This window comes from Oncorhynchus mykiss, chromosome 2 (genome assembly GCF_057628025.1).
Source record: "Oncorhynchus mykiss isolate SJ-2025 chromosome 2, ASM5762802v1, whole genome shotgun sequence".
Classification (NCBI taxonomy): Eukaryota; Metazoa; Chordata; class Actinopteri; order Salmoniformes; family Salmonidae; genus Oncorhynchus; species Oncorhynchus mykiss.
Window position 1 is genome coordinate 103,416,075 of NC_143023.1, and position 13,960 is coordinate 103,430,034.

The following is a 13,960-nucleotide window of genomic DNA, read 5'->3' on the forward strand; positions in this document are numbered from 1 at the left end:
GAAAGCTCTCACGAGGACCGCCACAGGAAAGGAAGACCCAAATTTACCTCTGCTGCAGAGGATAAGTTCATTGGAGTTTCCAGCTTGAGATTACAGCCCAAATAAATCCTTCAGAGTTCAAGTAACAGACATCTCAACATCAACTGTTCAGCGGAGACTGCGTGAATCAGGCCTTCATGGTTAAATTGCTGCAAAGGAACCACTACTAAAGGACACCAATAATAAGAATAGACTTGCTTGGGACAAGAAACACAAGCAATGGACATTAGACCGCTGGAAAGCTGTCCTTTGGTCTGATTAGATTGTCTTTGTGAGATGCATAGTAGGTGAACGGATGATCTCTGCATGTGTGGTTCCCACCGTGAAGCACGGAGGAGAAGGTGTGATGGTGTCGGGGTTCTTTGCTTGCGACACTGTCTGTGATTTATTTAGAATTCAAGAAACAATCAAGAAGGAGAGTGATGGAGTGCTGCATCAGATGACCTGGCCTCCACAATCACCTGACCTTCACAATCACCCGACCTCAACCCAATTGAGATGGTTTGGGATGAGTTGGACCAGAGTGACGGAAACGCAGCCAACAAGTGCTCAGCATATGTGGGAACTCCTTCAAGACGGTTGGAAAAGCAATCCAGGTGAAGCTGGTTGAGAGTGTGCAAAGCTGTCATCAAGGAAAAGGGCGGCTACTTTTAAGAATCTAAAATATATTTTAATTTGTTAAACACTTTTTTGGTTACTACAGGATTCCATATGTTTTATTTCATAGTTTTGATGTCTTCACTATTAGTCTACAATGTAGACATTATTTTAAATAAAGAAAAACCCTTGAATGAGTACATGTGTCTAAACATTTGACTGGTACTGTACATAAGAAAATCTTTGCTTTTTAACTAGCTAGTACATACTGTAAGTTTTTTAAACAATAACTCTTTGTCAATCCAAATGCCCAGACATTTATAGGCGGGAACCTGATCAATGGGAGAATAAATATGTAGTTCATCTGAAACATTCTTGCTAGAACTAGAGAACAACATGTATTTAGGTCTTGCCCACATTAAGTACAAGTTGTAAACCAACCAGGGCTTTCTGTAAGGTAACAAGGTCAGATGACAGCTCTAACATAGCCTGGTCAACAGTTGGGTTAACCTGTTATGGCTGCAATCCCGATACTGGGATTGATTTGACAACTACCAGTGAAAATAGAGGGCGCCAGATTCAAACCACAGAAATCTCATAATTACAGTTCCTAAAAACATACACGTGTCTTATATCATTTTAAAGCTATTCTCAGTGTCAATCCCACCAAAGTGTCCGATTTCAAATAGGCTTTTCCGTGAAAGCACTACAAACGATTGTTAGGTCTCCACCAAACTACAATCATTTTCCAGCAAAATATAGCATTCACAAAAAACAGAAATAAAGATCAAATTAAATCACTAACTTTGAATTATCTTCATCAGATGACACTCATAGGACTTCACGTTAGACAATACATGCATGTTTTGTTTGATAAAGTTAATATTTATATAAAAAATCTGAGTTTACATTGGCGCGTTAGATTCACTTGTTCCAAAAACATCAAGTGATTTTGCATAGCCACATCATTCAACAGAAATACTCATCATAATTGTAGATGATAATACAAGTTATATGGAATTATAGATATACCTCTCCTTAATGCAACCGCTGTGTCAGATTAAAAAAAAACTTTACAGAAAAAGAAACCCATGCAATAATCTGAGACGGCGCTCAAAAGTAAAAACACCACAGCAGCAAAGATGGCGTCAACATAAACAAGAAATTATATGATAAATATTCCCTTACCTTTGATGATCTACATCAGAAAGCACTCCAGGAATCCCAGGTCCACAATAAATGTTTGTTATTTATGTCCAAATACCTTCTTTTGTTAGCGCGTTTGGTATACATACAAAAACAAACAAAAACAAAAACCTAAAAAAGTGATATTACCGGTGGAAGACACATTTCAAACTAAGTACAGAATCAATCATTAGGATGTTAACATATAGCTTCAATAAAGTTCCAACCGGAGTATTCCTTCTTGTCTACGTGAGCAATGGAACGCAACTAACTACCATGAGGAAAAAGTGCTATCATAAAATGGCTGCTTGATGGACATCTGATATATTATGCTCTCATTCACTCCCACAACATAGAAGCCTCATTATAATTTATATTGATGGTTGACATCTAGTGGAACCCCTTGGCAGTGCAGCATCATTCATATCTCAAAGGGATTTCATTGGGGACTCAGGTGAATATAAACAAGCTCAGATTTCTGACTTCCTGTTTTGGTTTCAACTCAGGATTTTGCCTGCCAATATGAGTTCTGTTATACTCACAGACATCATTCAAACAGTTTTAGAAACTTCAGAGTGTTTTCTATCCAACACTAATAATAATATGCAAATATTAGCAACTATGACTGAGGAGCAGGCCGTTTGATATGGGAACCTTTCATCCAAGCTACTCAATACTGCCCCTGCAGCCATAAAATGTTAATGATATACATAACAATGTAATCTATATTTCCGGCGTCGACATAGATGGCCGCCCCGCTTCGCGTTCCTAGGAAACTATGCAGTATTTTGTTTGCTTTTGACGTGTTATTTCTTACATTGGTACCCCAGGTAATCTTAGGTTTCATTACATACAGTCGGGAGGAACTAACCTGTCTCACGACGGTCTAACCCCAGCTCACGTTCCCTATTAGTGGGTGAACAATCCAACGCTTGGTGAATTCTGCTTCACAATGATAGGAAGAGCCGACATCGAAGGATCAAAAAGCGACGTCGCTATGAACGCTGAATATAAGAGCAACGTCAACTCACCATCATTACGACCAGGAATATGACTTTCCCGAAGCGGATCCTGTGTTTTGCCTTCCACCCAGGACAATGGATCGGATCCCAGCCGGGATCGCCGTAAAAGGGGCAAAAGAAGTGGTCTTCTGGTCAGACTCCGGAGACGGGCACATCGTGCACCACTCCCTAGCATACTACTCGCCAATGTCCAGTCTCTTGACAACAAGGTTGATGAAACCCGAGCAAGGGTAGCATTCCAGAGAGACATCAGAGACTGTAACGTTCTTTGCTTCACAGAAACATGGCTCACTCGAGAGACGCTAACGGAGTCGGTGCAGCCAGCTGGTTTCTTCAGGCATCGCGCCTACAGAAACAACCATCTTTCTGGTAAGAAGAGGGGCGGGGGGGTATGCCTTATGATTAACGAGACGTGATGTGATCATAACAACATCCAGGAACTCAAGTCCTTCTGTTCACCTGACTTCCTCACAATCAAATGTCGACCGCATTATCTACCAAGGGAATTCTCTTCGATTATAATCACAGCCGTATATATTTCCCCCGAAGCAGACACATCGATGGCCCTGAACAAACTTTATTTGACTCTATGTAAACTGGAAACCACATATCCTGAGGCTGCATTCATTGTAGCTGGGGATTTTAACAAGGCTAATCTGAAAACAAGACTCCCTAAATTGTATCAGCATATCGATTGTGCTACCAGAGCTGGTAAAACCCTGGATCATTGCTATTCTAACTTCCGCGACGCATATAAGGCCCTCCCCCGCCCTCCTTTCGGAAAAGCTGACCACAACTCCATTTTGTTGCTTCCAGCCTACAGACAGAAACTAAAAACAAGAAGCTCCCGCGCTCAGGTCTGTTCAACGCTGGTCCAACCAATCTGATTCCACGCTTCAAGACTGCTTTGATCACGTGGATTGGGAGATGTTCCGCATTGCGTCCAACAACAACATTGACGAATATGCTGATTTGGTGAGCGAGTTCATTAGAACGTGCATCGGCGACGTGGTACCCACAGCAACGATTAAAACATTTGATCAATCCTTATCCCAGTCTGCTGTTCCCACATGCTTCAAGAGGGCCACCATTGTTCCTGTTCCCAAGAAAGCAAAGGTAACTGAGCTAAACGACTACCGCCCCGTAGCACTCACTTCCATCATCATGAAGTGCTTTGAGAGACTAGTCAAGGATCATATCACCTCCACCCTACCTGACACCCTAGACCCACTCCAATTTGCTTACCGCCCCAATAGGTCCACAGACGACACAATCGCAACCACACGGCATACTGCCCTAACCCATCTGGACAAGAGGAATACCTATGTGAGAATGCTGTTCATCGACGACAGCTCAGCATTTAACACCATAGTACCCTCCAAACTCGTCATCAAGCTCGAGACCCTGGGTCTCGACCCCGCCCTGTGCAACTGGGTACTGGACTTCCTGATGGGCCGACCCTAGGTGGTGAGGGTAGGTAACAACATCTCCACCCCGCTGATCCTCAACACTGGGGCCCCACAGACAACACCAACCTCTCTACAACATTGTGGTGGTGTTGGGAGACATACAGGGGACAACACCACCTGTTCACAACGTTGACACAACACTCACCCACACGACGCCTGCCATCTGCCCGGTACAGTTGAAACCGGGATTCATCCGTGAAGAACACACTTCTCCAGCGTGCCAGTGGCCATCGAAGGTCAACATTTACCCACTGAAGTCAGTTACGACGCTGAACTGCAGTCAAGTCAAGACCCTGGTGAGGACGAAGAGCACACAGATGAGCTTCCCTGAGACGGTTTATGACAGTTTGTGCTGAAATTCTTCGGTTGTGCGAACCCACAGTTTCATCAGTTGTCCGGGTGGCTGGTCTCAGAAGATCCTGCAGGTGTAGAAGCCTGATGTGGAGGTGCTGGGCTGGCGTGGTTACACGTGGTCTGTGGTTGTGAGGCCTGTTGGAAATTCTCTAAAACAACGTTGGAGGCGGGTAAAGAAATGAAAATTCAACTCTCTGGCAACAGCTCCCTCAACTTGAAACATCTGTTGTGTTGTGTGACAAAACTGAACATTTTAGAGTGGCTTTTTATTTTCCTGTGTAATGATCATGCTGTTTAATCAGCTTCTTGATATGCCACACCTGTCAGGAGGATGGATTATCTTGGCAAAGGAGAAATGCTCACTAACAGGGATGTCAACTATTTTTGTGCACAACGTTTAAGAGAAATAAGCTTTTTGTGTGTATGGAACATTTCTGGGATCTTTTATTTCAGATCATAAAACATGGGAACAACACTTTATGTTTATGTTGAGTATATATTAGCAAGAACCTATTTAGCATCTTTTGGTGATAAAGTTGAAATATTCTCTCAATGTTAAGTTCTGCTTACCTAGAATGTGGTTACAATGTAAGACTAATGTTCTAGACACATTTCATGGGAATGTTGATAAGAACATTTGTCATCATTACTGTTGCCAAGTCCATCAAGGCCCTGATTGGTGAACTACTGATCCATTCATTGCTCTGTCTGTTGACAAGGTTAGGAATACACACACAATGCTTTCAACTTACATATTTAACACACTTTGACATGATTACATTGTGCATGTTCATAGTAATTGTTATTATAGTAATCGTTATTCAACACCTGGGATTTGAACTCACAACCTCTTGGTTCAGGGCATTCAGATCTTCCTGCTACGCCACCATGTCTGTGTCAGTTATCGCTTAATTTGACTATTCACTCATCATTGATTTGATTTACTTATTTCAACAATTTAAGGGTTTTCTGTATAGTTGTCTAATGTTGGTGGGGCATATTAAACTGTTTTAATGATACTCCTGAATCACTATGATAAATACAATATTTTACATACAGTTGAAACTGTGATGTAAACCCATTTAACTTGTATTTTTTATTCGGGACATGGGAATGTAGCCGCAAAAGCTATTTTTATATCATCAAGCACAGCCTTTTATATCTGCTACAAGTCAATTTGATGGAAACACATCTCTGATGGAAAGTACGCATATTGTTTTTAATGCAGATTTTAGAATATTCGTATGTAAATCTGTCACCAATGGAAACCTAGCTAAAGATACTCCTGAATAACTACTATCAAAACGCGTTGTTCTTGTGTACTATTAACGAGATGAGATTCACCTCAAAGTGCATTCACCCTATTGATTAGACCAATCAAGTTGTTTCAGATCTATACAACTGACTAGGGAGGAGGGGTTTGGGGTTAGGGGTTATTCAGGACAGGCCTAACGATACTGGGGAGGAGGGGTTAGGGGTTAGGGGTTATTCAGGACAGGCCCTAACTATACTGGGGAGGAGGGGTTAGGGGTTAGGGGTTATTCAGGACAGGGCCTAACTATACTGGAGAGGAGGGGTTAGGGGTTAGGGGTTATTCATGACAGGCCCTAACTATACTGGGGAGGAGGGGTTAGGGGTTAGGGGTTATTCAGGACAGGCCCTAACTATACTGGGGAGGAGGGGTTAGGGGTTAGGGGTTATTCAGGACAGGCCCTAACTATACTGGGGAGGAGGGGTTAGGGGTTATTCAGGACAGGGCCTAACGATACTGGGGAGGAGGGGTTAGGGGTTATTCAGGACAGGCCCTAACTATACTGATGAGGAGGGGTTAGGGGTTATTCAGGACAGGCCCTAACTATACTGGGGAGGAGGGGTTAGGGGTTATTCAGGACAGGGCTAACTATACTGGGGAGGAGGGGTTAGGGGTTATTCAGGACAGGGCCTAACTATACTGATGAGGAGGGGTTAGGGGTTAGGGGTTATTCAGAACAGGGCCTAACTATACTGGGGAGGAGGGGTTAGGGGTTATTCAGGACAGGGTCTAACTATACTGATGAGGAGGGGTTAGGGGTTAGGGGTTATTCAGGACAGGGCCTAACTATACTGGGGAGGAGGGGTTAGGGGTTATTCAGGACAGGCCCTAACTATACTGGGGAGGAGGGGTTAGGAGTTATTCAGGACAGGCCCTAACTATACTGGGGAGGAGGGGTTAGGGGTTAGGGGTTATTCAGGACAGGGCCTAACTATACTGGGGAGGAGGGGTTAGGGGTTATTCAGGGCCTAACTATACTGGGGAGGAGGGGTTAGGGATTATTCAGGGCCTAACTATACTGGGGAGGAGGGATTAGGGGTTATTCAGGGCCTAACTATACTGGGGAGGAGGGGTTAGGGGTTATTCAGGACAGTGCCTAACTATACTGGGGAGGAGGGGTTAGGGGTTAGGGTTTATTCAGGACAGGGCCTAACTATACTGATGAGGATTGGTTAGGGGTTATTCAGGACAGGCCCTAACTATACTGGGGAGGAGGGGTTAGGGGTTATTCAGGACAGGGCCTAACTATACTGGGGAGGAGGGGTTAGGGGTTATTCAGGGCCTAACTATACTGGGGAGGAGGGGTTAGGGGTTATTCAGGACAGTGCCTAACTATACTGGGGAGGAGGGGTTAGGGGTTAGGGTTTATTCAGGACAGGGCCTAACTATTCTGATGAGGAGGGGTTAGGGGTTATTCAGGACAGGCCCTAACTATACTGGGGAGGAGGGGTTAGGGGTTATTCAGGACAGGGCCTAACTATACTGGGGAGGAGGGGTTAGGGGTTATTCAGGACAGGCCCTAACTATACTAATGAGGAGGGGTTAGGGGTTAGGGGTTATTCAGAACAGGGCCTAACTATACTGGGGAGGAGGGGTTAGGGGTTATTCAGGACAGGGCCTAACTATACTGATGAGGAGGGGTTAGGGGTTATTCAGGACAGGCCCTAACTATACTGGGGAGGAGGGGTTAGGGGTTATTCAGAACAGGGCCTAACTATACTGGGGAGGAGGGGTTAGGGGTTATTCAGGACAGGCCCTAACTATACTGTGGAGGAGGGGTTAGGGGTTATTCAGGGCCTAACTATACTGGGGAGGAGGGGTTAGGGGTTATTCAGGGCCTAACTATACTGGGGAGGAGGGGTTAGGGGTTATTCAGGACAGGGCCTAACTATACTGTGGAGGAGGGGTTAGGGGTTATTCAGGGCCTAACTATACTGGGGAGGAGGGGTTAGGGGTTATTCAGGGCCTAACTATACTGGGGAGGAGGGGTTAGGGGTTATTCAGGACAGGGCCTAACTATACTGGGGAGGAGGGGTTAGGGGTTATTCAGGGCCTAACTATACTGGGGAAGAGGGGTTAGGGGTTATTCAGGACAGGGCCTAACTATACTGTGGAGGAGGGGTTAGGGGTTATTCAGGACAGGTGCTAACTATACTGATGATGAGGGGTTAGGGGTTATTCAGGACAGGCCCTAACTATACTGGGGAGGAGGGGTTAGGGGTTATTCAGGACAGGGCCTAACTATACTGGGGAGGAGGGGTTAGGGGTCATTCAGGACAGGTCCTAACTATACTGGCCCAATAAGCACATGTCATAGAGATATCCCTTATTGGGACAGTGTGTAGGGCATTTGTCATTGGTGCTCGTGGCCTGGGTTTGAGACCCGGTAGGAAAGACACCCTTCTCTCACATTCTAAGCAATATATGTTAATGTAATTATTTCAGGCAACAGTTACACTTATCTGATATAATTCAAATGAGTTTCTCATTGAAAGATGGGAATTGGTAGAATTCTAGCTGAGCATCTGAAGGAGAACTCTACCGTGGTTTTGAAATCCACACCACATACAGTATACCATTTAAAACAAACATGTCAGGGTTGCTGCTTATAGAAACACAGTCTCAGAATACCAGAAAGGTGTATATTTTCAGTAGCATGTCTGTACTTTCTTACATTTGTCATTTAACCAATGATGATGCCAGTTATACCAAAACAGCAGACAACACAGAGATCTCCAAGTTGTAATGTTGAACCAATGGACAAATGGCAACAGAATAATAATAATAATAATGAACAGAATATCTTGGGACCAGTGTTGTAATATATGTAGCCTCCATGGATGTGGAGGTTCTATCCACCACCATTGAACATGAACAAGGCGAGTACCTTGGTGTTCCTTTCTTTTTGATAGCCTGTATATTACTTTCAGAAGCATATCTCTACCGGCGTGTTGTGTATTTTTTTTAAAGCCTTGTCTCACGTGCTAATGGGATTCATGCTGCAGGCTATCGTAAAGCTGAGAAAGATGGCAGCTGGGTTTTTACCCCGCTTATAATATTTTTCTCCGAGAAATGCTCCCATTATTTTTTAGTTATTCGAGGAGAAAGAGAACAACATTTCGGTCAAATCCAAACTACGCAAAGGCAGCATTGATCTCTTGGTCCAGAAACCACATCAAGCCTGAAGAAGTATCTGGAGTTTGTGCACAAAGCGTGAAAGAGGAGAATCTATACACGCTTTAATAAACAAAGATGCATAAATATTACGTCTAACAAAATGTCCAAGTTAACAATTGAAATGTCTGAAATGCAGTTCAAAACAGAAATAACGATATTTACATGCTAAGAATGTGAGAGTATAGTCTCGAACCCACCAGAATGTTTGGTGAATGTGAGAGTAGGGTATCGAACCCACCAGGATGTTTGGTGAATGTGAGAGTAGGGTCTCGAACCCACCAGGATGTTTGGTGAATGTGAGAGTAGGGTCTCGAACCCACCAATGTTTGTTGAATGTGTGTCAAGTTGTCTAGGTGTTATTTCAGCTCTGCCCAAACTTGAAAACGGCTTGCTCAACACGTGAAGGATGCAAAGGGACAACTCAATTCCTTTTTAGTGTTTTATTATAATTTTGATGCCATTTGTTGAATATGTTGAAAAAGTTGATTTGTTGAATGACAGAGGAATAGGGAATAGGAATAGGTTGATAACCAGATGCGTCTTTAGGGTTGAACAATGAGCTGCTTGTATGTTGAGGACCCAAGCAAAGCTAAGCCCAAACATTTTATACCCATGCTTATCTGCCAGGTGCGCAAGTAAAAGTAGTCCCTCCAGAAATCCTGGCTCAATTTTTTAGTTCCACCTGTGTTTATGGGTTATCTGCCCTCTTGAGGCCTGGAGTTCTTTAAAGGAAGAGCTGCCATTGTGCTCATGTTTTGAGTGTTCTGTTTTTTGATGCAACAATGTGAGAGTAGGGTCTCGAACCCACCAGAATGTTTGGTGAATGTGAGAGTAGGGTCTCAAACCCACCAGAATGTTTGGTGAATGTGAGAGTAGGGTCTCGAACCCACCAGAATGTTTGGTGAATGTGAGAGTAGGGTCTCGAACCCACCAGAATGTTTGGTGAATGTGAGAGTAGGGTCTCGAACCCACCAGAATGTTTGGTGAATGTGAGAGTAGGGTCTCGAAACCCACCAGAATGTTTGGTGAATGTGAGAGTAGGGTCTCGAAACCCACCAGGTTGTTTGGTGAATGTGAGAGTAGGGTCTTGAAACCCACCAGGTTGTTTGGTGAATGTGAGAGTAGGGTCTCGAAACCCACCAGGATGTTTGGTGAATGTGAGAGTAGGGTCTCGAAACCCACCAGGTTGTTTGGTGAATGTGAGAGTAGGGTCTCGAAACCCACCAGGATGTTTGGTGAATGTGAGAGTAGGGTCTCGAACCCACCAGGTTGTTTGGTGAATGTGAGAGTAGGGTCTCGAACCCACCAGAATGTTTGGTGAATGTTGATCGAATATTCTCCTAACTCACAGAAACTGGACACATTAATTTCTTTGCAATGTTCCCATGAAGTGTGTCTAGAACATTATTATTTTAAGTTCTGAGAACATTGTAACCATGTTCTGGGTAAGTTCTATGTGACATTAAGTGAATGGTCTCTTGGAAACATTCCTTGCACATAACGAGAACATTCCTATGAAAACGTTAGCTAATGAACTAAACTCTTAAGGGAACTTTCTCACATTGTGGGAATGTTTGTTGTTAGCTGGGTTCTGTTATGTTCACATTCTCTTTCTCTCTCCCTCTCCCCATCTGTGGTTGTTGGCTAGATAACTTCAGCAACATTGTATATGTTTGTCAAGAAAAGTGTAAAAATAGGGAAAAACTATAGAAATGTATTTTAGGCTGAAATTCAATTTCGGAATATGAGTCACCATACTAGAACATTAACAAGTTCTGAGAACATGGTAACCACTTTCTGGGTAAGTTATATTTGACATTAAGTGAATGGTCTCTTGAAGCATTCCTTGCACATCACTGGAACATTCCTATCAACGACCTAATGAGACTCTTAAGGGAACATTCTCTAAAGTTGTGGGAACGTTTATTGTTAGCTGGGAAGTGCCTTTTAACTTACAATTACATTCCGTCTTTTCAACTTCTCTGATTGTTAAAGAGCTAAATAAATGATCAGTCATCTCATTAACTGTCTGTTTTGTTATATTACAATGGCAGCACCAAATTTTTGACAATTATTCATTTGACAAGAAATCGACATTCCAAAACAACAAAAACACTTTATTTTTTTATTCTTTTTTTTAAACACTGGCATATTAACAGACGACTTGGTTTCTTTCTGCCCAAAATGAAGAAAATCTGTTCAAAATTGTAGGATCAGAGCCCACTGTAAGTTTGTGGCTAATGGTATTATAATATCTCCACACGCTTTCCATAAAGATTGTCATTAACTCTCCTTTAAAGGGGTTGGTGTAGATATTGCATCTGGACAAAAGACAAAAAGAAAAAGTAGTTTATTTATTTAATTACATTTTATTAAAAGGTGACAACAAAACAAAGATCATTACAATAATAACTCTGCTTCCACAATCACACAAACCAGTAACACAAGGAAAAAACACATTTATATGAGCGAAAAAGGGATACAAATCGCATCAATTTAAGAGTAGAAAGGGAAAATATGTACTGACACTTAAAACAACTCATATTACCTCAGTCATTTAATCTACTGTCGACATAATCTACTGGAGAGAGAACCAATCAACCACTCTTATAAAGTGTTTTAAGCACTGTAGAACCGCTTTGAAATAGAAGACTTGGCTTAGATAGGAACTCAGATCCTTTTGAAACGGGCCAGTTCCCAGGAACCGGATTAGGCCTACTCCTGGACTATAAAGCATGCTCAATGGAAACTCCAGGACGAGGCTTAATGGTGTACTCAGCCCTGTCTCAAGATAGTAAATTGGTGGTCTGTTGATATCCCTCTAGTGGTGTGGGGGCTGTGCAGTTTTGCTCAGGGGCAGAACAACAGATTTGTACCTTCTCAGCTCGGGGTTTCGATCCAGTAACCAGCCACCTGCTGTGGCCCCGTATAACGACACCCCCGGACAGAGACAACCCACACACTTTGCCAAAACAGAGCCCCCACACTACTAGAAGGATATCAACAGACCACTGACTTACAATTTCTCCGATCTCTCTCTCCCCTCCCGGACATGAGCCCTACGACCATGCCCCAGGGCTGGCTACCTGGCCTGATGACTCCTGGCTGTCCACATTCCACCTGGTTGTCCTGCTACTCCAGTTTCAACTGTTCTGCCTGCAGCTATGGAACCATGACAGTCCCCGTCTGTTTTAAACAGTCTGTTACCTTGCACCATGACAGTCTCAGCCTGACCCCTTTTCCACATATTGTTAGGTTATGGCCTTAATGTATTCAATAACAATATTTACCACATAACGATGCAGCAAAATCATGGTTTGGGGAATTTTTGAACTGAAATATCACATTTACATAAATATTCAGACCCTTTACTCGGTACTTTGTTGAAGCACCTTTGTCAGTGATTACAGCCTTGAGTCTTCCTGGGTATGTCGCCAAAAGCTTGGAACACCTGTATTTGGGGAGTATCTCCCATTCTTCTCTGCAGATCCTCTCAAGATCTGTCAGGTTGGATGGGGAGTGTCGCTGCACAGCTATTTTCAGGTCTCTCCAGAGATGTTTTTGGGTTCAAGTCCGGGCTTTGGCTGGGCCACTCAAGGACATTCAGAGACTTGTCCCGAAGCCACTCCTTCGTTGTCTTGGCTGTGTGCTTAGGGTCGTTGTCTTGTTGGGAGGCGAACCTTCGCTCCAGTCTGAGCACTCTGGAGCAGGTTTTCATTAAGGATCTCTCTGTACCTTGCTCCATTCATCTTTCCCTTGATCCTGTCCCTGCTGCTGAAAAACATCCCCACAGTTGTCTTGTTGGAAGGCGAACCTTCGCTCCAGTCTGAGCACTCTGGAGCAGGTTTTCATTAAGGATCTCTCTGTACCTTGCTCCATTCATCTTTCCCTTGATCCTGTCCCTGCTGCTGAAAAACATCCCCACAGCATGCTGCCTCCACCGTGCATCACTGTACAGATGATGCCAGGTTTCCTCCAGATGCTTGGCATTCAGGCCTTCAGAATTCAATCTTGGTTTCATCAGACCAGAGAATCTTGTTTCTCATGGTCTGAGAGTCTTTAGGTGCCTTTTGGCAAACTCCAAGTGGGCTGTCATGTACCTTTTCCTGAGGAGAAGCTTCGGTCTGGCCACTCTACCATAAAGGCCTGATTGGTGGAGTGCTGCAGAGATAGTTGTCCATCTGGAATGTTCTCCCATCACCACAGAGGAACTCTGGAGCTCTGTCAGAGTGGCCATCGGGTTCTTTGTCACCTCCCTGACCAAGGCCCTTCTCCCCCGATTGCTCAGTTTGACCGGGCGGCCAGCTCTAGGAAAAGTATTGGTGGTTCCAAACTTCTTCCATTTAAGAATGATGGGGGCCTCTGTGTTCTTGGGGACCTTTAATGCTGCAGAAATGTTTTGGTATCCTTCCCCCAGATCAGTGCATTGAAACAATCCCGTCTCTGAACTCTACGGACAATTCTATCGACCTCATGGCTTGATTTTTGCTCTGACATGCACTGTCTGCTGTTGGACCTTATATAGACAGATGTGCACCTTTCCAAATCATGTCCAATCAATTTAATTTACTACAGGTGGACTCCAATCAAGTTGTAGAAACATCTCAAGGATGATCAATGTAAACAGGATGCACCTGCACTCAATTTCATGTCTCATAGCAAAGGGTCTGAATACTTATGTAAATAAGGTATTTCTGTTTTTTATTTTTTATAAATTTACTAAAATTTCTACAAAGTTCTTTTCGCTTTGTCATTATGGGCTATTATGTGTAGATTGCTGAGGAATTTACTTAATCCATTTTAGA